General features: G+C 42.0%; 1 protein-coding gene across 1 annotated transcript in view; it reads right to left on the bottom strand.

Annotated features, from left to right (window-relative positions):
* The window catches only part of LOC139540058 (genetic suppressor element 1-like), a 39,718-nt gene extending 22,056 nt beyond the window's left edge, over positions 1 to 17,662 (bottom strand). The window contains exon 1 of the mRNA XM_071343599.1: positions 17,362 to 17,662. The gene's annotated coding sequence lies outside the window, so the exon portion shown is untranslated. The remainder of the gene's footprint in view (positions 1 to 17,361) is intronic.
* Positions 17,663 to 23,584: the final 5,922 nt, after the last annotated feature.

Here is a 23,584-nt window from a genome sequence, read left to right as displayed (position 1 = left end):
GTTTTCCTGAATTTTTACAACATAGCCAATTTTGACATTGCAGCTGTCCTATCTAGTGGAAATTGCTCAGTTCTGCCGCAAGAACAAGACTCAATAAACGTCAACCTGTGTGTGTGTGTGTGTGTGTGTGTGTGTGTGTGTGTGTGTGTGTGTGTGTGTGTGTGTGTGTGTGTGTGTGTGTGTGTGAACGTCAACCTGTGTGTGTGTGTGTGTGTGTGTGTGTGTGTGTGTGTGTGTGTGTGTGTGTGTGTGTGTGTGTGTGTGTGTGTGTGTGTGTGTGTGTGTGTGTGTGTGACATTAGGATTGGTAAACAAGCATTTACACTGCCCATGCTCATTAACCCTGAGAGTATGTGTGTGTTATTTCCTGCTCTGTCATTACACCACGGAAGAGAATGGAACACACACACTGTAAACACCGCTCCCTCCTACCCCCATTTCAATTTTATACAGTAGCTGGCAGAGGATTTTATGTTCTACTGACACGGAAAGTAGGGTCAGAGCCAAATGTTTACAATCCTCGTAATCATGGCTGTAATATAAATTCTGAGTGCAATGTGTGTGTGCATGAGGAATTGTAATCTCTCAAATTAACAGCCTCAATCACACAACATTATGACTCAGTTACTGGCATCTAACAACACACATACACACACACAAAGTCACACACACACTATCTGCTGACTCAGTATTTGTGCATCATGCGTCACACATAGTATGGCCCTAAACATCTAATCTCCAGGGACAAGACTGCCAGCTAGCATCTTCAGCCCTGAGAAGCTAGGGAAATGGAAGGTACATGTACAGTAGTAATTACTGTACTGTAACTCATTACTAGATAACTATTTTATAGTGCAAACAATACAGTACATACAGTGCAACATTGAAAACACACACATATGTATACAGTTGAAGTCAGAGGTTTACATACACATTAGCCAAAAAACATTTAAACTCAAATTTTCACAATTCCTGACATTTAATCCTGGTAAAAAATTCCCTGTTTTAGGTCAGTTAGGATCACCACTTTATTTTAAGAATGTGAAATGTCAGAATAATAGTAGAGAGAATTATTTCAGCTTTTATTTCTTTCATCACATTCCCAGTGGGTCAGAAGTTTAAATTGTTTAACTTCGGTCAAATGTTTTGGGTAGCCTTCCACAAACTTCCCACAATAAGTTGGGTGAATTTTGGCCCATTCCTCCTGACAGAGCTGGTGTAACTGAGTCAGGTTTGTAGGCCTTATTGCTCGCACACACTTTTTCAGTTCTGCCCACAAATTTTCTATAGGATTGAGGTCAGGGCTTTGTGATGGCCACTCCAATACCTTGACTTTGCTGTCCTTAAGCCATTTTGCCACAACTTTGGAAGTATGCTTGGGGTCATTGTCCATTTGGAAGACCCATTTGAGACCAAGCTTTAACTTCCTGACTGATGTCTTGGGATGTTGCTTCAATATATCAACATAATTTTCCTCCATCATGATGCCATCTATTTTGTGAAGTGCACCAGTCCCTCCTGCAGCAAAGCACCCCCACAACATGATGCTGCCACCCCCATGCTTCACGTTTGGGATGGTGTTCTTCGGCTTGCAAGCGTCACCCTTTTTCCTTCAAACATAACGATGGTCATTATGTTCAAACAGTTCTATTTTTGTTTCATCAGACCAGAGGACATTTCTTGAAAAAGTATGATCTTTGTCCCCATGTGCAGTTGCAAACCGTAGTCTGGCTTTTTATGGCGGTTTTGGAGCAGTGGCTTCTTCCTTGCTGAGCGACCTTTCAGGTTATGTCGATATAGGACTCATTTTACTGTGGATATAGGTACTTTTGTACCTGTTTCCTCCAGCATCTTCACAAGGTCCTTTGCTGTTGTTCTGGGATTGATTTGCACTTTTCGCACCAAAGTACGTTCATCTCTAGGAGACAGAACGCGTCTCGTTCCTGAGCGGTATGACGGCTGCGTGGTCCCATGGTGTTTATACTTGCGTACTATTGTTTTTACAGATGAACGTGGTACCTTCAGGCATTTGGAAATTGCTCCCAAGGATGAACCAGACTTGTGGAGGTCTACAATTTTTATTCTGACATCTTGGCTGATTTCTTTTGATTTTCCCATGATGTCAAGCAAAGAGACACTGAGTTTGAAGGTAGGCCTTGAAATACATCCACAGGTACACCTCCAATTGACTCAAATGATGTCAATTAGCCTATCAGAAGCTTCTAAAGCCATGACATCATTTTCTGGAATTTTCCAAGCTGTTTAAAGGCACTGTCAACTTAGTGTATGTCAACTTCTGACCCACTGTAATTGTGATACAGTGAATTATAAGTGAAATTATCTGTCTGTAAACAATTGTTGGAAAAATTACTTGTGTTATGCACAAAGTAGATGTCCTAATCGACTTGCCAAAACTATAGTTAGTTAACAAGAAATTTGTGGAGTGGTTGAAAAACGAGTTTTAATGACTCCATCCTAAGTGTATGTAAACTTCTGACTTCAACTGTATATTTACTGCACAGACATAAAACTATTTTAAGGTACAAACAAAACATATCAAAAAACATTTTTAAAATGAAATAGAGCTTAATTATAAATAAGACAGTAATGGTAATATTACAACAAAAATGATTGTTAAACTCAAATATACAAATTGATTTAAAAAAACAATATATATTTTTTTAATTAAAGTATAATTTTTGTAAATAATATCATAAATAGGACTGGTGGACTTATGTCACACATGCAGCTAACAAAATTATATGTAAAATTGCTGCTCTACTCTAAATTACAACCAACTAATTGCAGCATTGCCACAAAAATGGAAGAGACAAGTGGAAGGGGGAGAAAGTAAAAACCTTGTCTGTTGGCCCTGCCTTAAAGACCTAAATTGGCTAAATAAAATTATGATAAATAAAGAAGTATATCAGTTTCATTTAAGGACCAAATAAATTGACAGCTGTGCCATATAGATATCAAATTAGTTGGGAAGAGATTTTCGATGTACCGATTCCATGGACATGGTTTATGAACTAATACACAAAACGATGCTGGATTCAAAATGTAGAGTTTTTCAATTGAAATTATGACACAAAATTCTTGCAACCAATAGAATGCTATATATATGGGGATTACAACCATCCCAGCTCTGCAGATTTTGCCGTGTTTGTTTTGGTATTGTCATATGTAGCTTGTTTTTAGTCACAGGTTTTGGAATGGCTAAAGATTTGAACATTTACCTGGAGCTGACTCTGCAAATACCACTGCTGGGTGATTTAAAAAATCATAGTAAATCGATCAATAATCTAATAATACTCTTGGCAAAAAAAAATATCTTTCATTTATAGTAAGTTGGATCTATAAGAATATAAAGGTTCAGAACTTTTGTGAAACTTCACTGCACAGTTGAAAAATATATTGCAAATAGAAATCAAAACTGGATGGTGTTCAGAGATAGACGGGAGGGGTTGAGGGTAGCTGAAGGATGGGAGTGAAAACAAACAAAAGATAAATATTGTAAAATATACTGTGTCCGTAAAATGTATATGTATAGGCTGGAAGTAGGAGCCTAAGTGTTGTTGTCCATTAGTGTACTCCATTTAGAAGGGGGGGGGGGGGGGGGCAGCCAACAATTGCTCAGCATTAGTGGGAACTGCTTCAAGAATGTTGGAAAAAGCATTCCAGGTGACGCTGGTTGAGAGAATGCCAAGAGTGTGGAAAGCTGTCATCAAGGCAAAGGGTGGCTACTTTGAAGAATCTCATATATAAAATATATTTTGATTTGTTTAACACTTTGGTTACTACATAATTCCATATGTGTTATTTCATAGTGTTGATGTCTTCACTATTATTCTACAATGTAGAAAATAGTAAAAAATAAAGAAAAACCTTGGCTAGGTGTGTCCAAACTTTTGACTGGTACTGTATACATTTACAAAAAAAAATATGGGGAATGGAAATGATGCAGACAATTACATTGATGGAAGCCAAAATCTATCTGCAATATTATAGCTGATCTACCCCCAAATAAAACCCTGTAACCCTGTAATAGCCTGTAGCCAATACGACTCTTTTAACTGCTGTAGACTCCATGGAAACAGTTTACTACCACAATACAGGCTACTATCCTGTTAGGAGAGAGGAGAGGAAGGAAAGAAAGAGAGGAGAGAGAGGAGAGGAAGGAAAGAAAGAGAGGAGAGAGAGGAGAGAGAGAGAGAGAGAGAGGGGAGAGAGAGGGGAGAAGGAGAGAGAGAGAGAGAGAGGAGAGGAGAGGAGAGGAGAGGAGAGGAGAGGAGAGGAGAGGAGAGGAGAGGAGAGGAGAGGAGAGGAGAGGAGAGAGAGAGGAGAGGAGAAGGAGAGAGAGAGGAGAGAGAGAGGAGAGAGAGAGGAGAGAGAGAGAGAGAGAGAGAGAGAGAGAGGAGAGAGAGAGAGAGAGAGAGAGAGAGAGAGAGAGAGAGAGAGAGAGAGAGAGAGAGAGAGATCAAAATATCACAGTAGACCCTAGCCAGTAAGCACAAACTATTCAACAATTCAAGCAACTTTTCTTCTAAAACATATTACAATACTGAATAATGCAAACAAACCATATTACACTCTTGAATAATGCAACAATCCACAAGCATGTGCAGACAATTCAAGGGTTTATTTTCTCGTTCTTACACATTCAATTAGCTGACATTACACAGCTAACTCCTGCTAGGTAGCTAGTTAACTAACAACATGCTTCATGATCAAGTAATGTTAGAATATCAATAATTAACGTTTATCCCTCCTATACGAATATAAAAGTACAGTAATGTTATCATACAGTGTCATTCATATTATAATATTGGCTACACATCTAGGTTATGTTAGCTAGCTAGCTAAACAAAATCATTTCTGCATCCTCACATAAATCTCACATGAATGCTGACATTTAGCTGAACCTTAGCTAGACAGGAGCTCTTAGGCTTACACTAGCTACTGTATCATATTAAAGTTATCTTAGAACAAACCAGCCTTCATTTGATCAATTTCATGGAAGTTATTATGGGGTTAAAGCAAATTGTGACTGAAAACGTTGATAATTCCCTGGGGCCTAGTGTATATTTCACACTACATTTCTGTGTGCACCATTTCTGAAAAGTCTGCGAACTTATCATAAAACTGCGTGTGTGAACCAGAATTGAAAACATTTTTTATTTATTTTTTATTTCACCTTTATTTAACCAGGTATGCTAGTTGAGAACAAGTTCTCATTGACAACTGCGACCTGGCCAAGATAAAGGAAAGCAGTGCGACACAAACAACAACACAGAGTTACACATGGAATAAACAAACATACAGTCTATAACACAATAGAAAAAAATTATATAAAGGAGTAAGATAAGGGAGGTAAGGCAATAAATAGGCCATAGTGGCAAAATAATTACAATTTAGCAATTAAACACTGCAGTGATAGATGTGCAGAAGATGAATGTGCAAGTAGAGATACTGGGGTGCAAAGGAGAAGAAAAAGAACAGTATGGGGATGAGGTAGTTGGATGGGCTATTTACAAGATGGGCCATGTACAGGTGTAGTGATCTGTGAGCTGCTCTGACAGCTGGTGCTTAAAGTTAGTGAGGGAGTTATGAGTCTCCAGCTTCAGTGATTTTTGCAATTTGTTCCAGTCATTGGCAGCAGAGAACTGGAAGGAAAGGCGGCCAAAGGGGGAATTGGCTTTGGGGTGACCAGTGAAATATACCTGCTGGAGCGCGTGCTACTGGTGGGTGCTGCTATGGTGACCAGTGAGCTGAGATAAGGCGGGGCTTTACCTAGCAAAGACTTATAGATGACCTGGAGCCAGTGGGTTTGGCGACGAATATGAAGCGAGGGCCAGCCAACGAGAGCATACAGGTCGCAGTGGTGGGTAGCATATGGGGCTTTGGTGACAAAACGGATGGCACTGTGATAAACTGCATCCAATTTGCTGAGTAGAGTGTTGGAGGCTATTATGTAAATTACATCGCCGAAGTCAAGGATCGGTAGGATAGTCAGTTTTACGAGGGTATGTTTGGCAGCATGAGTGAAGGATGCTTTGTTGCAAAACAGGAAGTCGATTCTAGATATAATTTTGGATTGGAGATGCTTAATGTGAGTCTTGAAGGAGAGTTTACAGTCTAACCAGACACCTATGTATTTGTAGATGTCCACATATTCTAAGTCAGAACCGTTCAGAGGAGTGAAGCTGGACGGGCGGGCAGGTGCTGATAGCGATCGGTTGAAGAGCATGGATTTGGTTTTACTTGCATTTAAGAGCAGTTGGAGGCCACGGAAGGAGAGTTGTATGGCATTGAAGCTCATCTGGAGGTTTGTTAACACAGTGTCCAAAGAAGGGCCAGAAGTATACAGAATGGTATCGTCTGCATAGACGTGAATCAAAGAATCACCAGCAGCAAGAATGACATCATTGATGTAAACAGAGAAAAGAGTCGGCCCGAGAATTGAATCCTGTGGCACCCCCATAGAGACTGCCAGAGGTCCGGACACCAGGCCCTCCGATTTGACACACTGAACTCTGTCTGAGAAGTAGTTGGTGAACCAGGCGAGGCAGTCATTTGAGAAACCAAGGCTGTTGAGTCTGTCGATAAGAATGTGGTGATTGACAGAGTCGAAAGCCTTGGCCAGGTCTATGAATACAGCTGCACAGTATTTTGTCTTATCGATGGAGGTTATGATATCGTTTAGGATATTGAGCTTGGCTGAGGTGCACTCATGACCAGCTCGGAAACTAGATTGCATAGCGGAGAAGGTGCAGTGGGATTCGAAATGGTTGGTGATCTGTTTGTTAACTTGGCTTTCGAAGACCTTAAAAAAGGCAGAGTAGGATAGATATAGGTCTGTAGCAGTTTGGGTCTAGAGTGTCTCCCCCTTTGAAGAGAGGGATGACCGCGGCAGCTTTCCAATCCTAGGGAATCTCAGACAATACGAAAGAGAGGTTGAACAGGGGGAGAAATGGGGGCGGCTTAGGCAAGTAGCTGTGGGGGGGTGCAGGGCTGTTGACCAGGGTAGGGGTGGCCAGGTGGAAAGCATGGCCAGCCGTAGAAAAATGCTTATTGAAATTCTCAATTATCGTGGATTTATCGGTGGTGACACTGTTTCCTAGCCTCAGTCCAGTGGGCAGCTGGGAGGAGGTGCTCTTATTCTCCATGGACTTTACAGTGTCCCAGAACTTTTTGGAGTTCTGCAGGATGTACATTTCTGTTTGAAAAAGCTGGCCTTTGCTTTCCTAACTGTCTGTGTATATTGGTTCCTAACTTCCCTGAAAAGTTGCATGTCGCGGGGGTTATTCGATGCTAATTCAGTACGCCACAGGATGTCTTTGTGCTGGTCAAGGTCAGTCAGGTCTGGAGTGAACCACGGGCTATATCTGTTCCTGGTTCTACATTTTTTTAATGGGGCAAGCTTATTTAAGATTGTGAGGAAAGCACTTTTAAAGAATATCCAGGCATCTTCTACTGACGGAATGAGGTCAATATCCTTCCAGGATACCCGGCCCAGGTCGATTAGAAAGGCCTGCTCACTGAAGTGTTTTAGGGACATTGATGGGTGTTCGTTTGACCGCAGACCCATTACGGACGCAAGCATTGAGGCAGTGATCGCTGAGATCCTGGTTGAAGACAGCAGAGGTGTATTTGGAGGGCAGGTTGGTTAGGATGATATATATGAGGGTGTCTGTGTTTATGGATTTGGGGTTGTACCTGGTAGGTTCATTGATAATTTGTGTGAGATTGAGGGCATCAAGCTTAGATTGTAGGATGGCCGGGATGTTAAGCATGTCCCAGTTTAGGTCACCTAACAGCATGAGCTCTGAAGATAGATGGGGGGAAATCAATTCACATATGGTGTCCAGGCTACAGATGGGTGCAAAAGGTGGTCTATAGCAAGCGGCAACGGTGAGAGACTTGTTTCTGGAAAGGTGGATTTTTAAAAGTAGAAGCTCAAATTGTTTGGGCACAGACCTGGATAGTAAGACAGAACTCTGCAGGCTCTCTCTGCAGTAGATTGCAACTCCGCACCCTTTGGCAGTTCTATCTTGTTGGAAAATGTTATAGTTAGGGATGGAAATTTCTGGGTTTTTGGTGGCCTTCCTAAGCCAGGATTCAGACACGGCTAGGACATCCGGGTTTGCAGAGTCTGCTAAAGCACCGAATAAAACAAACTAAGGGAGGAGGCTTCTAATGTTAACATGCATGAAACCAAGGCTTTTACGGTTACAGAAGTCAACAAATGAGAGGGGAATGGGAGTGGAGCTAGGCACTGCAGGGCCATGATTAACCTCTACATCACCAGAGGAGGAGTAGGATAAGGGTACGGCTAAAGGCTATAAAAACTGGTCGTCTAGTATGTTCGGAACAGAGAGTAAAAGGAGCAGGTTTCTGTGCGCGGTAGAATAGATTCAATGCATAATGTACAGACAAAGGTATGGTAGGATGTGAATACAGTGGAAGTAAACCTAGGCATTGAGTGACGATGAGAGAGGTATTGTCTCTAGAGACATCGATTAAGCCAGGAGAGGTCACCGCATGTGTGGGAGATGGGACAAGAGGGTTAGCTGAGTCATATTGAGCAGCGCTGGAGGCTCTACAGTGAAATAAGACAATAGTCACTAACCAAAACAGCAATGGACAAGGCATATTGACATTAGGGAGAGGTATGCGTAGCCGAGTGATCATAGGGTTCAGTGAGTAGCTGGGCGGGCTGGAGACACGGCGATTCAGACAGCTAGCGGGCCGGGGAGTGCAGGCTAGCAGAAGGGCCTTAGAGGGATATCGCGATGGAAGGAGTCTGTTGTAGCCCCCTCGTGCGGTTACGTCGGCAGACCAAGTCGTGATGGATCAGCAGGGGTCCATGTAGTAAAAGCTTCCAGGCCAATTGGCAAAATAGGTATAGTAGCCCAAGAAATTGGTTGATGGACCTCTTCAGCTAACAGTCCGATATGCTCTAGACAGCTAGCGGGCTGCGGCTAGCAGATGGGCATTCAGGGGACGTCGCGACAGAGGAGCCTGTTGAAAAAAACCCTCGGGTGGATTACGTCGGTAGTCCAGTCGTGATGGATCGGCGGGGCTCCGTATAGGCAATTAAAGGGGTCCAGGCCAATTGGCAAAATAGGTATTGTAGCCCAAGGAGTGGCTGATGGACCTCTTCAGCTAGCCGGGAGATGGGCCTAGCAAAGGCTAGCTCCAGGCTAATTGGTGCTTACTTCAGGACAGAGACGTTAGTCATGAGAAGCCAATCGGATAGCAGCTAGCTAGCTGCAATGATCCAGGTGAAGAGGTTCAAAGCTTGGGGTAGGAATCCGGAGATATGGAGTTATTCTGTCTCTCACTGTTCAAATAAACCTACCATTAAAATTATAGACTGATCATTTCTTTGTCAGTGGGCAAATGTACAAAATCAGCAGGGGATCAAATACTTTTTCCCCTCACTGTATATATATACGTATATTGTTTTCAGTAAAAAATATATATATGATAACGCAATTAAATAAATGATTCCCTCTTTTCTGCAATTTTCCCTATCTTTGGTTATGTTACCCTGGCCTTGCTGCCTTTTTTCCAATTGCAAGTTTTGGCACATTCATTCCAGCAACATAGCATCCTGCATCCCACTGCTGGTTCACTTTTGAAGCTAAGCAGGGTTGGTCCCTGGATCGGAAACCAGATGTAATGAAAATAATAATGTGTACAAATAAATGTGAAAAAAATATCACGTGGGGAGTTTTTTCTTCACGAGGGAAAAACGTGAAAAATGTATGTGAAACTTCACACGTGTGCGAAAACGACGTTTTTCACGTGAGATTGTGAAATTGTTCACATGCTTTTTTCACATGATTTTTTGGGGTCATGGGCTCTTTCCTTCACAATCTTCTCTTCTGTTTTGAACACTGATCTGTAAGGACTACACACTTAGAAAACAAGGTGCTATATAGAACCTAAAAGGGTTCTTCGGCTGTCCCCATAGGAGAACCCTTTGAAAAACTATTTTTGATTACAGGTAGAACCATTTTGGTTCCAGGAAGAACCCTTTTGGGTTACATTTAGAACCCTTTCCACAGAGGGTTCTACCTGGAACCCAAAAGGGTTCTACCTGGAACTAAAAAGGGTTATCCTATGGGGACAGCCGAAGAACCCTTTCGGGAACCATTTTCTCTAAGAGTGCAGATAGGTGAAAGCTTTACTTCTGTACACCTATCCAGTCCTTTCACCTAGGATCAAGTAATGAAAGAAAGCTAGGAAACCAGGAGAAGAAAGAGCAATAAAGGGAAAGAGAGGAGGGGGGTTGTAGAATTGGGACTGCGCCTATACCGGTTCTGTTCCTGGAGTCTCCCATTGGAGAACAATAATAGAACCATTCTATGGGCAGTTTGTCAGCATAATCACACTGTAATCACTGTTTCTGTGATAAGAGCTGCTTATCATTGTCTCTAGGATTAGGAGAGCTCTCATGAAACAGTGTTATATTCTCTCTCTCTCAATTTAGTTCAATTCAAATGGGCTTTATTGGCATGGGAAACGTGTACATTGCCAAAGCAAACAACATCAACAAAAAACAACATCAAAACATTAAAGTAAATATTGCACTCAAGGTTTTAAAAGAATAGACGTTTCAAATCAGCTATGTACAGTGTTTTTAACAATGTATAACTAGTTGTAGTACGAATAGTAGGGGAAGATAAGTAAACAGATCAATATTGGTGGTATTTACAATGTTCTTTGTGCTCCACTTGTTGCACAGTTTTCATGGCAACGGGCCACGAATCTTGCTGCTGTGATTGCACATTGCAGTATTTTGCCTAACAGTTATGTGAGTTTATCAATGTTCGGTTTGTTTTCAAATTCTTTTTGGGTTTGTGTGATCTGTGGGAAATATGTGTCTCTAATATGGTCATACCTTTGGCAGGACGTAAGGAAGTGCTTCTCAGTTTCCACGTCATTTTGTGAGTAGTGTGCACATAGCCTTTCTTCTCTCAAGAGCCAAGTCTGCCTATGGCAACCTCTCTCAATAACAAGGCTATGCTCATTGGGTCTGTACATAGTAAAGGATTTTCTTTGTTTAGGGACAGATAACATTCCAGTTTGCTCTGTTTTTTGGTTGATTCCCTCCAGTGTGTCAAATAGTTCTCTTTTTGTTTTCTCATAATTTGTTTGGGTATAATTGTGTTGCTGTCCTGGGGCTCTGTGGGGTCTGTTTGTGTATGTGAACAGAGATCCAGAACCAGCTGGCTGAGGGGACTCTTCTCTAGGTTAATATCGCTGTAGGTAAGGGCTTTGTGGTGGAATGTGTGGACATCGCTTCCTTTTAGGTGGTTGTAGAATTTAACAGATCTTTTCAGGATTTGGATATTTAGTAGGTATATTCTTAATTCTGCTCTGCATGCATTGTTTGGAGTTTTGCAATGAACATGAAGGATATTTTTGCATGAGTCTCAATTGGGTGTTTGTCCCATTTTGTGAATGCTTGGTTGGTGAGTAGACCCCAGACCTCACAACCATAGAGAGCAATGGGTTCTATAACTGATTTAAGTATTTTTAGCCAGATCCTAATTGGGATGTCGAGTTCTATGTTCCTTTTGATGGCATGGAAAGTATTTTTTGCCTTGTCTTTTAAATCGTTCAGAGTTTTGTGGAAGTTACCTCTGGTGTTGATGTTTAGGCCGAGGTAGCACAGGAGGTTGGTGGAAACTTAATTGGGGAGGACGGGCACGTGGTAATGGCTAGAGCCGAATGAGAGGAATGTATCAAATACATCAAACACATTTTTCCCATGTGTTTGATGCCATTCCATTTGCTCCAGACATTTTTATGATCCGTCCTCCCCTCAGCAGAGGTAGGTATAATTACTTGTGTGCTCTAGGGCTATGGTATCTAGATAGTATTTGTATTTGTTGTCCTGGCAACTGGACCTTTTTTTGGAACACCATTATTTATGTCTTAATGAGATTTACTGTCAGGGCCCAGGTCTGACAGAATCTGTGCAGAAGAGCTAGGTGTTGCTGTAGGCCCTCCTTGGTTGGGGACAGAAGTACCAGATCATCTGCAAACAATAAACATTTGACTTCAGAGTCTAGTAGGGTGAGGCCAGGTGCTGCAGACTGTTCTAATGCCCTCACCAATGGGGCTCAAGCTGCATCCCTGTCTCACCCCTTGGCTCTGAGGAAAGAAATATGTGTACAAGGATTGTATAATATATCATGTTCTCCCCCAACACTGCTTTCCATCAATTTGTATAGCAGACGCTCATGCCAAATTGAGTCAAAAGCTTTTTTGAAATCAACAAACCATGAAAAGATTTTGCTTTTGTTTTGGTATGTTTTTTTGTTGTCAATTAGGGTGTGCAGGATGTATATACGTGGGGTCTGCTGTTGATGATACTGCAGAGGATTTCTCCGAGGTTACTGTTGACGCAGATTCAAGAGCTGAGGACAATGTTGAAGAGTTTAAGAATAGCCCATTTGAATTTGTGATCTGTATATTTTATAATTTTGCTTAGTATACCATCAACACCGCAGTCCTTTTTGGGTTGGAGGGTTTGTATTTTGGCTCATCCAATGTAATTGGAGAATTCAGTTGGTTCTGGTAGTGTTTAATAGCTGATTTGCAAATGATCATGTATATGTGTTTGCTCTTGGTTCTTTGTTATATGGCAGAAAAGGCTGGAGAAGTGGTTAACCATACATCTCAATTTTGGATAGATAGCTCTTCATGTTGTTGTTTGTTTAGTTTGTTCCAATTTCCCAGAAGTGATTTGATTCTATGGATTCTTCAATCACAATGAGCATTGTGTGTATGTTTTCTGACATTCTGACATTCCTTCTTTTTTCTTATTGTATTTCTGGACTGTTTTAGTGTTTCCCCATAGTGAAGGCGTAGGTTCAGGTTTTCTGGGTCTCTGTGTTTTTGGTTGGATAGGTTTCACAATTTCTTTCTTAGGTTTTTGCATTCTTCATCAAACCATTTCTTTTTGTTGTTCGTTTTCTTAGGTTTTCTGCTAGAATTGTTTTAATTTGATATGTTAGCTGATAAGTCAAATATACTGTCCATTGCATCTATACTATGCTTCTTGCAGGATGACAACGTCTGTATTTCTGATTTATTTTGTGAAGTCTGGGTTACTGCTCTTTAGGCCAAAGGCAGATTAACTCTCAGACCGTGCATATTCCAGGATGAGATAGTAAAATCTGGTGCCTGGTGGTGCTGTGGTCTTGATTTAGGCTCTCTCGGCGTGGGTCCTCTCAACGTGGGTCCTCTAGGTGCAGGTTCATGTGGAACCCTCGCAGGTCCGGGCGGGGTGTCCATTGCTCTGTTGCTCTTGTGTGAGGTGCTGGGGCTGCAGCAGAGGACGATGTCTTTCAGGGTCCTTGCAAAAGTAGGGACTGTTGCTTTGTATCGGTGAACCTGGTCATAAAGACTGTTGAAGTCCAGGTTAGAGTGGTGGGCCAGGTAAACGTTTTTTTTTAAGCACAGTCACAGGAAATTCTTGCTTTTACCCTGCTGTATGGTAGCAGGGTGAAAGTATTTTTACTGTAACAGGGTGGAGATAACCACTTCTGAGTTGGAAAAAGTGGAAGAAGCTTTTTCAATCACTGCCTTGAGTGCTGTGGCCACCCTTTCCTGCTGTGCTCTCAGGTCGTCTGCGCCTTTGTGAATTATTATGTGGCTGGGTGACCCTAGTTGTTCTTCAGATAGCAGGTCTAGGTCACACTGGGTGTTTGGGCACCAGAGTTTAGACACTGTGTGCCTCTCTCTCTTCCTCGCTCCTTCTTTCTCTATGTGTGTTGTGTTTGCTCAGGAGGCTGTGGTCTAAATCCAGTTGGTTGACACCTGGTTACCCAGCCTTAGGGCCTTGGGCTGACTGTCTGTGAGGAACAGACTGTCTGTATCTCAGTGGTCTACAGCAGAATCATACTCATCTCTCTTCTCCATGCACACACACACACACACACACACACACACACACACACACACACACACACACACACACACACACACACACACACACACACACACACACACACACACACACACACACACACACACACACACACACACACACACCACAACACCCAAACCACTCCTCACAGACAGGTGTTTAATACAGAGTACCAAGAGGGAAAGTAAGTTGGTGCATTCAAACATTAAGTCATATAACTGAGTAACTTCAGGATGTTTTTAGCATAAATACCTGGAACAATGTATTAGATGGTATGATTATAATCTGCTTATAAACCATTATTGGTTCATTTGTTTACCGTTTGTAAATTGTTTGTAAATCATTATCATACCGAATCAAAATGCAGAGTTAAGAATTAAAATAGAATAGGCCCATACAGTTTTGTAAAGTGAAGTGAACGGTAGAGCACCCAGCCAGGTCTGTTAAAGATTGACTTTGAAATTGGATGTCTATCCATGTCCTGAGGACGTTGGGAATTGCCTTCAAAACCAGACACTAGGGGCAACAGTGAGCGCTATTACAATCAAGTAGGTACAGTTGAAGTCGGAAGTTTACATACACCTTAGCCAAATACATTTAAACTCAGTTTTTCACAATTCCTGACATTTAATCCTTGCAAACATTCCCTGTCTTAGGTCAGTTAGGATCACCACTTTATTTTAAGAATGTGAAATGTAGAGATAGTAGAGTAGTAATAGAGAGAATGATTTATTTCAGCTTTTATTTCTTTCATCACATTCCCAGTGGGTCAGAATTTACATACACTCAATTAGTATTTGGTAGCATTGCCCTTAAATTGTTTAACTTGGGTCAAACATTTCGGGTAGCCTTCCACAAGCTTCCCACAATAAGTTGGGTGAATTTTGGCCCATTCATCCTGACAGAGCTGGTGTAACTGAGTCAGGTTTGTAGGCCTCCTTGCTCACACATGCTTTTTCATTTCTGCCCACACATTTTCTATAGGATTGAGGTCAGGGCTTTGTGATGGCCACTCCAATACCTTGACTTTGTTGTCCTTAAGCCATTTTGCCACAAATTTGGAAGTATGCTTGGGGTCATTGTCCATTTGGAAGACCCATTTGCGACCAAACTTTAACTTCCTGACTGATGTCTTGAGATGTTGCTTCAATATATCCACATAATTTTCCGTCCTCATGATGCCATCTATTTTGTGAAGTGCACCAGTCACTCCTGCAGCAAAGCACCCCCACAACATGATGCTGGAGGACATTTCTCCAAAAAGTATGATCTTTGTCACCATGTGCAATTGCAAACCGTAGTCTGGCTTTTTATGGAGGTTTTGGAGCAGTGGCTTCATCCTTGCTGAGCGGACTTTCAGGTTATGTCGATATAGGACTCGTTTTACTGTGGATATAGATACTTTTGTACCGGTTTTCTCCAGCATCTTCACAAGGTCCTTTGCTGTTGTTCTGGGATTGATTTGCACTTTTCGCACCAAAGTACGTTCATCTCTAGGAGACAGAAAGCGTCTCCTTCCTGAGCGGTATGACGGCTGCGTGGTCCCATGGTGTTTATACTTGCGTACTATTGTTTGTACAGATGAACGTGGTACCTTCAGGCATTTGGAAATTGCTCCCAAGGATGAACCAGACTTGTGGAGGTCTACTATTTTTTTCTGAGGTCTTGGCTGATTTCTTTTGATTTTCCCATGATGTCAAGCAAAGAGGCACTGAGTTTGAAGGTAGGCCTTGAAATACATCCACAGGTACACTTCCAATTGACTCAAATTATGTCAATTAGCCTATCAGAAGCTTCTAAAGCCATGACATAATTTTCTGGAATTTTCCAAGCTGTTTAAAGACAGTCAACTTAGTGTATGTAAACTTCTGGCCCACTGGAATTGTGATACCGTGAATTCTAAGTGAAATAATCTGTCTGTAACAATTGTTGGTAAAATTACTTGTGTCATGCACAAAGTAGATGTCCTAACAGACTAGCCAAAACTATAGTTTGTTAACCATACATTTGTGGAGTGGTTGAAAAACAAGTTTTAATGACTCCAACCAAAGTGTATGTAAACTTCCGACTTCAACTGTAAGTAAGTAATCCTATGACTCTGGATCTGAAGTGTCTTGGATCCCAGTCGTGGACACTGTTTTTGTATTTTTTTTATTTGAACCTTATCCAAAACCTTAACCATTTGGAATGAGTGCGTAAACTTAACCCTTAACTTTTACATTTTACGTTAAGGAGAAATGGAACAATACAGAGTAGCAATAGCAACAAAAACTCTTTGAAATTTGACGTTGGGAGCAACTTCGAAATTTGACGTTTGGAGAACGTGGTTGAACGTCTAATTCTACAGTGAGATTGTGAGAGCTTGTTGAATGCACCTGTGCAGTCCAGGCAGACACCAGTGCACGGCAGGTAGCCTAGCAGCCACCTAGGTGAAAAATCTGTTGATGTGCTCTTGAACAAGGCACTTAACCCTAATTGCTCCTGTAAGTTCCTCTGGATAAGAATGTTTGCTAAAACACATTTTTTCCCTGAAGCCTATAGGAGAGGAGACTTGTTGGTTTAGTGTAGGCTACTCTACCCCTGCTGAACAGCTGCTCTACCACAGGTCAGCTACACATTGTGTGTGTGTGTGTGTGTGTGTGTGTGTGTGTGTGTGTGTGTGTGTGTGTGTGTGTGTGTGTGTGTGTGTGTGTGTGTGTGTGTGAAATGGCTTATCTCCTCTGCTGCTCAACACCTGCTACAGCACGTGTATCTACCCGTCTGTGGGAAAGTGGGTGTGTGTGTGTGTTTGGCCTACTCTACCTGCTGGGAGTGTAGCATACACACAAAGCGTATCTGATCCATTTGAATGCAGAGCAATGAGGCCCGCGGCATTAAAGTAGATAAACATGATGGTGCTGTTAAAGGTCCGTCTACCTACAGAGGAACTTATGTAACATACACCCTCATGAGTAGCTACTCTTCATGGAGTAATGACTTTCCAACCACACAGCTAAACAAGACGACTTGCTTGGCCCTCTGTTTGACTAAGGACTAGTTTGCCAGCTACTGAACTTCCACAGCAAACATTGACACAAGCTGTTATTGACTAGGCTACGCTTCAATTCTATAATACAAAAAACATAAATGGGTATTAAATTAATCATATAACACATACCACAAGAACGAGAGAAAGAGAGCGAGAGATCTATCCTCACTACAGACATACTGTACCACACAGCGGTAGCCTACATGGAGAGCGCAGAGGCGAAGACGGCCGCGGCATCAGTAGTGCGTATCTTTCCCTCTATCTGATTCAATCAACTTCTGGAGCGATAACACACATTTCACACGTAGGCTAACCACATAAATTAACGAGGTACACGAGCACTAAACGCTCATATACTACTTCAACTAGTTTAGGCTACTTACCGCGTAAACAGAAACGGTTAAATCTTCGGTTTTGCGTTAATCCCAGTATAAAAGAATAACCATCGGCTACCGCTGTTCCTTGGCATAGACTCAGATGAAATAGCGAGGTGTACTCTACCGCACTCTCTCTCCCCCTCTCGCTCTCGCTCTCGCGCGCGAGCTTGCTTTCTTTCTCTCTCTCTCTCTCTCTCTCTCTCTCTCTCTCTCGCTGTCTCTCTCTCTGTCTCTCTCTCCCTGTCTCTCGCGCACGCGCGAGCTTTCTTTCTCTCTCTCTCTCTCTCTCTCGCTGTCTCTCTCTCTGTCTCTCTCTCCCTGTCTCTCGCGCACGCGCGAGCTTTCTTTCTTTCTCTCTCTCTTTGCCTCTCTCTCGCGCGCGAGCTTTCTCTCTCTCTCTATCTCAATTCAAGTGCATTTATTGGTATGGGAAACATATGTTTGCCAAAGGAAGTGAAATAAACAAAAGTAAAATAAACAATCAGAAATGAACAGTGAACGTTACACTCACAAAAGTTTCAAAAGAATAGAGACATTTAAAATGTTATACAGTATATACAGTATATCCTCTCTCTCTCTCAATTCAATTTAAGGGCTTTATTGGCATGGGAAACATATGTTTACATTGGCAAAGCAATTGATAAACAAAAGTGAACTAAACTCTCTCTCTTTCTCTCTTCTCGGAGGGCAAGCACCTGCTCAAACAGACACCCCCCCTAGAGACACGGCCACAGACATCGAAGACATTATATTACTGAAAGTCTATGGGCGATGTCCACTGTTAGGAAGAAATCATCAGTATTTTCTTGTCCTATGTTGTCATCATCAGTCATCACCATGCAGTCACCACTGTAATAATAAAAAAATAAAAAATACAAACGTGTAGACTGAAGAGGCTATTTCTACAAGTGAAAACAAAGTAACTTACATAAAGTGTCTTATACATGCAGTCAGTCATCATATAAGCTAAAGAGGCAGGCCCATTGCTTCATATAGGGTATGCCTAAGGCTAGGCTACAGTGTATGACAGCACCTCATCCATATTTTTTACATTTAACTAGGCAAGTCAGTTATGAACAAATTCATATTTACAATGACTGCCTACCGGGGAACAGTGGGTTAACTGCCTTGTTCAGGGGCAGAACGACAGATTTGACCTTGTCAGCTTGGGGATTCAATCCAGCAACCTTTCAGTTACTGGCCCAGCGCTGTAACCACTAAGCTACCTGCCACCCTGGCAGAGAGAGGCAGAGAGCAATAGGAGAGAGAGGCAGGGAATAATAAAGTTTTACAACCCTGTGCAGAGCCCAAATGTCTGGCTGTAATGTGTGCCAGGTCTACAAGACCCATGTGTGTTTTAGGGTAGTTGTAATACTTCTGTAATAGCATGGCCAGGCAGTAACTATCTGGTAAGACTCAGCACATTCACACCCAGAACATGTATCACTTATCTCTACTGTGTCACAGGTAAGAGACAGCTAATAGGGAGGGACTATTAACTGATAGGGAGGGACTATGCATCAGTTACAGTATTAGATTAAAGTTGAAGTTGAAAGTTTACCTACATCTTAGCCAAATACATTTAAACTCACTTTTTCACAATTCCTGACATTTAATCCTAGTAAAAATTCCCTGTCTTAGATCAGTTAGGATCACCACTTTATTTTAAGAATGTGAAATGTCAGAATAATAGTAGAGATAATGATTTATTTCAGCTTTTATTTCTTTCATCACATTCCCAGTGGGTCAGAAGTTTACATACACTCAATTAGTATTTGATAGCATTGCTCTTAAATTGTTTAACTTGGGTCAAACATTTCGGGTAGCCTTCCACAAGCTTCCCACAATAAGTTGGGTGAATTTTGGCCCATTCATCCTGACAGAGCTGGTGTAACTGAGTCAGGTTTGTAGGCCTCCTTGCTCACACATGCTTTTTCATTTCTGCCCACACATTTTCTATAGGGTTGAGGTCAGGGCTTTGTGATGGCCACTCCAATACCTTGACTTTGTTGTCCTTAAGCCATTTTGCCACAACTTTGGAAGTATGCTTGGGGTCATTGTCCATTTGGAAGACCCATTTGCGACCAAGCTTTAACTTCCTGACTGATATCTTGAGATGTTGCTTCAATATATCCACTTTCTCATGATGCCATCTATTTTGTGAAGTGCACCAGTCCCTTCTGCAGCGAAGCACCCCCACAACATGATGCTGCCACCCCTGTGCTTCACGGTTGGGATGGTGTTCTTCGGCTTGCAAGCCTCCCCCTTTTTCCTCCAAACATAACGATGGTCATTATGGCCAAACAGTTCCATTTTTGTTTCATCAGACCAGAGGACATTTCTCAAAAAAGTATGATCTTTGTTCCCATGTGCAGTTGCAAACCGTAGTCTGGCTTTTTATGGAGGTTTTGGAGCAGTGGCTTCTTCCTTGCTGAGCGGCCTTTCAGGTTATGTCGATATAGGACTCGTTTTACTGTGGATATAGATACTTTTGTACCGGTTTCCTCCAGCATCTTCACAAGGTCCTTTGCTGTTGTTCTGGGATTGATTTGCACTTTTCGCACCAAAGTATGTTCATCTCTAGGATACAGAATGTGTCTCCTTCCTGAGCGGTATGACGGCTGCGTGATCCCATGGCGTTTATACTTGTGTACTATTGTTTGTACAGATGAACGTGGTACCTTCAGGCATTTGGAAATTGCTCCCAAGGATGAACCAGGCTTGTGGCGTTCTACAATTTTTATTCTGACGTCTTGGCTGATTTCTTTGATTTTCCCATGATGTCAAGCAAAGAGGCACTGAGCTTGAAGGTAGGCCTTGAAATACATCCACAGGTACACCACCAATTGACTCAAATTATGTCAATTAGCCTATCAGAAGCTTCTAAAGCCATGACATCATTTTCTGGAATTTTCCAAGCTGTTTAAAGGCACAGTCAACTTAGTGTATGTTAACTTCTGACCCACTGGATTTGTGATACAGTGAATTCTAAGTGAAATAATCTGTCTGTAAACAATTGTTGGAAAAATGACTTGTGTCATGCACAAAGTAGATGTCGTAACCGACTTGCCAAAACGATATTTTTTTAACAAGAAGTTTGTGGAGTGGTTGAAAAACGAGTTTTAATGACTCCAACCTAACTGTATGTAAACCTCCGACTTGAACTGTATATACTGTATTCTATTCTACTGTATCTTAGTCTATGCCGCTCTGACATAGCTCGTCCAAATATTTATATATTCTTAATTCCATTCCTTCACTTTAGATTGTGTTTAAACAATTTTTATTTAATTTAACTAGGAAAGTCAGTTGAGAACAAATTATTATTTACACTGACGGCCTACCAAAAGGCCTCCTGCGGGGATGGGGGCTGGGATATTTATTTTTACAAAAATTAATTAAAATATAGGACAAAACAGACATCACGACAAGAGAGAAAACACAACACTACACAAAGAGAGACCTAAGACAACAACATAGCATGGCAGCAACACATGACAACACAGCATGGTAGTAACACAACATGACAACAACATGGTAGAAACACAACATGGCAGCAGCACAACATGGTAGCAGCACAAAACATGGGACAAACATTATTGGGCACAGACAACAGCACAAAGGGCAAGAAGGTAGAGACAACAACGTTTCACGCAAAACAGCCACAACTGTCAGTAAGAGTGTCCATGATTGAGTCTTTGAATGAAGAAATTGAGATAAAACTGTCCAGTTTGAGTGTTTGTTGCAGCTCGTTCCAGTCGCTAGCTGCAGCGACCTGAAAAGACGAGCGACACAGGGATGTGTGTGCTTTGGGGACCTTTGACAGAATGTGACTGGCGGAACGGGTGTTGAATGTGGATGTCGATGGCTGCAGTAGGTATCTCAGATAGGGGGCAGTGAGGTAAAAGAGGGTTTTATAAATAAGCATCAACCAGTGGGTCTTGCGACGGGTATACAGAGATGACCAGTTTACAGAGTATAGAGTGCAGTGATGTGTCCTATAAGGAGCATTGGTGGCAAATCTGATGGCCGAATGGTAAAGAACATCTAGCCGCTCGAGAGCACCCTTGCTTGCCTCCATAATCTAGCATGGGTAGGATGGTCATCTGAATCAGGGTTAGTTTGGCAACTGGGGTGAAAGAGGAGTGATTACGATAGAGGAAACCAAGTCTAGATTTAACCTTAGCCTGCAGCTTTAATATGTTCTGAGAGAAGGACAGTGTGCCGTCTAGCCATACTCCCAAGTACTTGTAGGAGATGACTACCTCAAGCACTAAACCCTCAGAGGTAGTGATCACACCTGTGGGGAGAGGGGCATTCTTCTTACCAAACCACATGACCTTTGTTTTGGAGGTGTTCAGAACAAGGTTAAGCACAGAGAAAGCTTGTTGGACACAAAGAAAGCTTTGTTGTAGAACTTTTAACACAAATTCCAGGGAGGGACCAGCTTAGTATAAGACTGTATCATCTGCATATAAATGGATGAGAGAGCTTCCTACTGCCTGAGCTATGCTGTTGATGGAAATTGAGAAGAGCGTGGGTCCTAGGATCGAGCCTTGGAGTACACCCTTGTTGCTGCATTGTTGGAGCTAGAAACACAAGAATTTCGCTACACCCGCAATAACATCTACTAAACACGTGATGATTTGATTTGATCCCACCTCGTACACCTAACCATGATCCCACCTCGTACACTTCATAACCTGCCTCACCTATTATCTCCTCAATCTCTCCTAGAGATATCTGCCTTCTCCCATATCTCTCTCTCTCTCTCTCTCTCTCTCTCTCTCTCTCTCTCTCTCTCTCTCTCTCTCTCTCTCTCTCTCTCTCTCCCTCCCTCCCTCCCTCCCTCCCTCCCTCCCTCCCTCCCTCAGTCTGTCCGTTGCGTTCGGTCTATCCATTTCTCTCTCCTGTACCTATCCCCTCTCACCTACCTTCCCTTCACATGTCCCACCCTCCCTCCCTCCTTTTCTCCCTCCTTCCATCACCCTCTGTCTCCTGAGCAGCTGCTCCACTTCACAGCTATTTAACAGCTGTTTTGCATATATTTCCCTTCATAAATGCAGTTTTCTCCCCTTCCTGTCATCTTATTCTCTCTCTCTCTCTCTCTCTCTCTCAATCTCAATTCAATTCTCTCTCTCTCTCTCTCTCTCTCTCTCTCTCTCTCTCTCTCTCTCTCTCTCTCTCTCTCTCTCTCTCTCTCTCTCTCTCTCTCTCTCTCTCTCTCTCTCTCTCCTTCCTACCTACCTCCCTACCCCCTCTCTATCTTCCCTTCCTGTTGAACCATAGAATAAGATATTCCACACACAGTAAGATTATCTCTCACTCTCTCTCTTCTCCGACTGAACAAAATGCTTCCTTCAGTTCTGTTCCTGAAATCCCCTCATTGCTGGAAGACACACGCACACACATACAAACACATACAAACACACAAACAAACACTGCTCAGAGCCCCCCCCCCCCCCCCCCATTCTCCCTTTGTAAAAACAAAAAGTAGCAAGCCTCTGAAGGAGGCACTGAGAGGAGAGAAGAAAAAAAGAAAGAGAAAAGGGGGATGTTCAGCCCACCATCACCCCGCTATCATTTGCTAAATTCTCCTCTCCTTCACAAAGACACACACACACACACACGTTCCACCAATTCGGTGCATTTTGAGAAGTGTAACTTGGTAAAAAAAAAAAAATATTTCACCTAATTTTTTACATTCTATCATAAAGAGCACATTTTCAACTTCATAAAAAACATGTTTTCCCCATCTCAAGAGGCTAAATACAAAAATTACTATAGTAAGTGCCAATTAAGTGCCAAATAAAGTAACAGGGTTGACTATAACAGGGTTGACCGTAACAGGGTTGACGAGTTCTTCTTAAATCAGCCATAAATCCCCTTTTTACAGGGGGAATGGAAGCTTGTTGTGTGTAACTGGTGGTTGGCAATTGAATGCAAGCTTCACACATTTGTTTTACATTGTTAAACATTTCTAGCCTGTCTTTCTTGATAACAGGGTTGACGTGTTATGCTCGACCGCTCAGTTTTCCACCACAAAACACCAGTAAATGTCCAAAAAGAGTAGAACCAGCTCACCTGCTTTTACATTATGATTGAACTATTAGATGTTCGATGTTTCTTTTTAGAAAAACATTTTTAAATAAATAGTTCCACCATATTAAAACAAAAGTTCAGTTCATGATACAGGGTTTGAACTTAAAACGAGTGACAGACATAAATG

The sequence above is a fragment of the Salvelinus alpinus genome, chromosome 15 (assembly GCF_045679555.1).
Source record: "Salvelinus alpinus chromosome 15, SLU_Salpinus.1, whole genome shotgun sequence".
Taxonomy (NCBI): Eukaryota; Metazoa; Chordata; class Actinopteri; order Salmoniformes; family Salmonidae; genus Salvelinus; species Salvelinus alpinus.
This window is presented reverse-complemented; position numbering and strand designations above follow the sequence as displayed.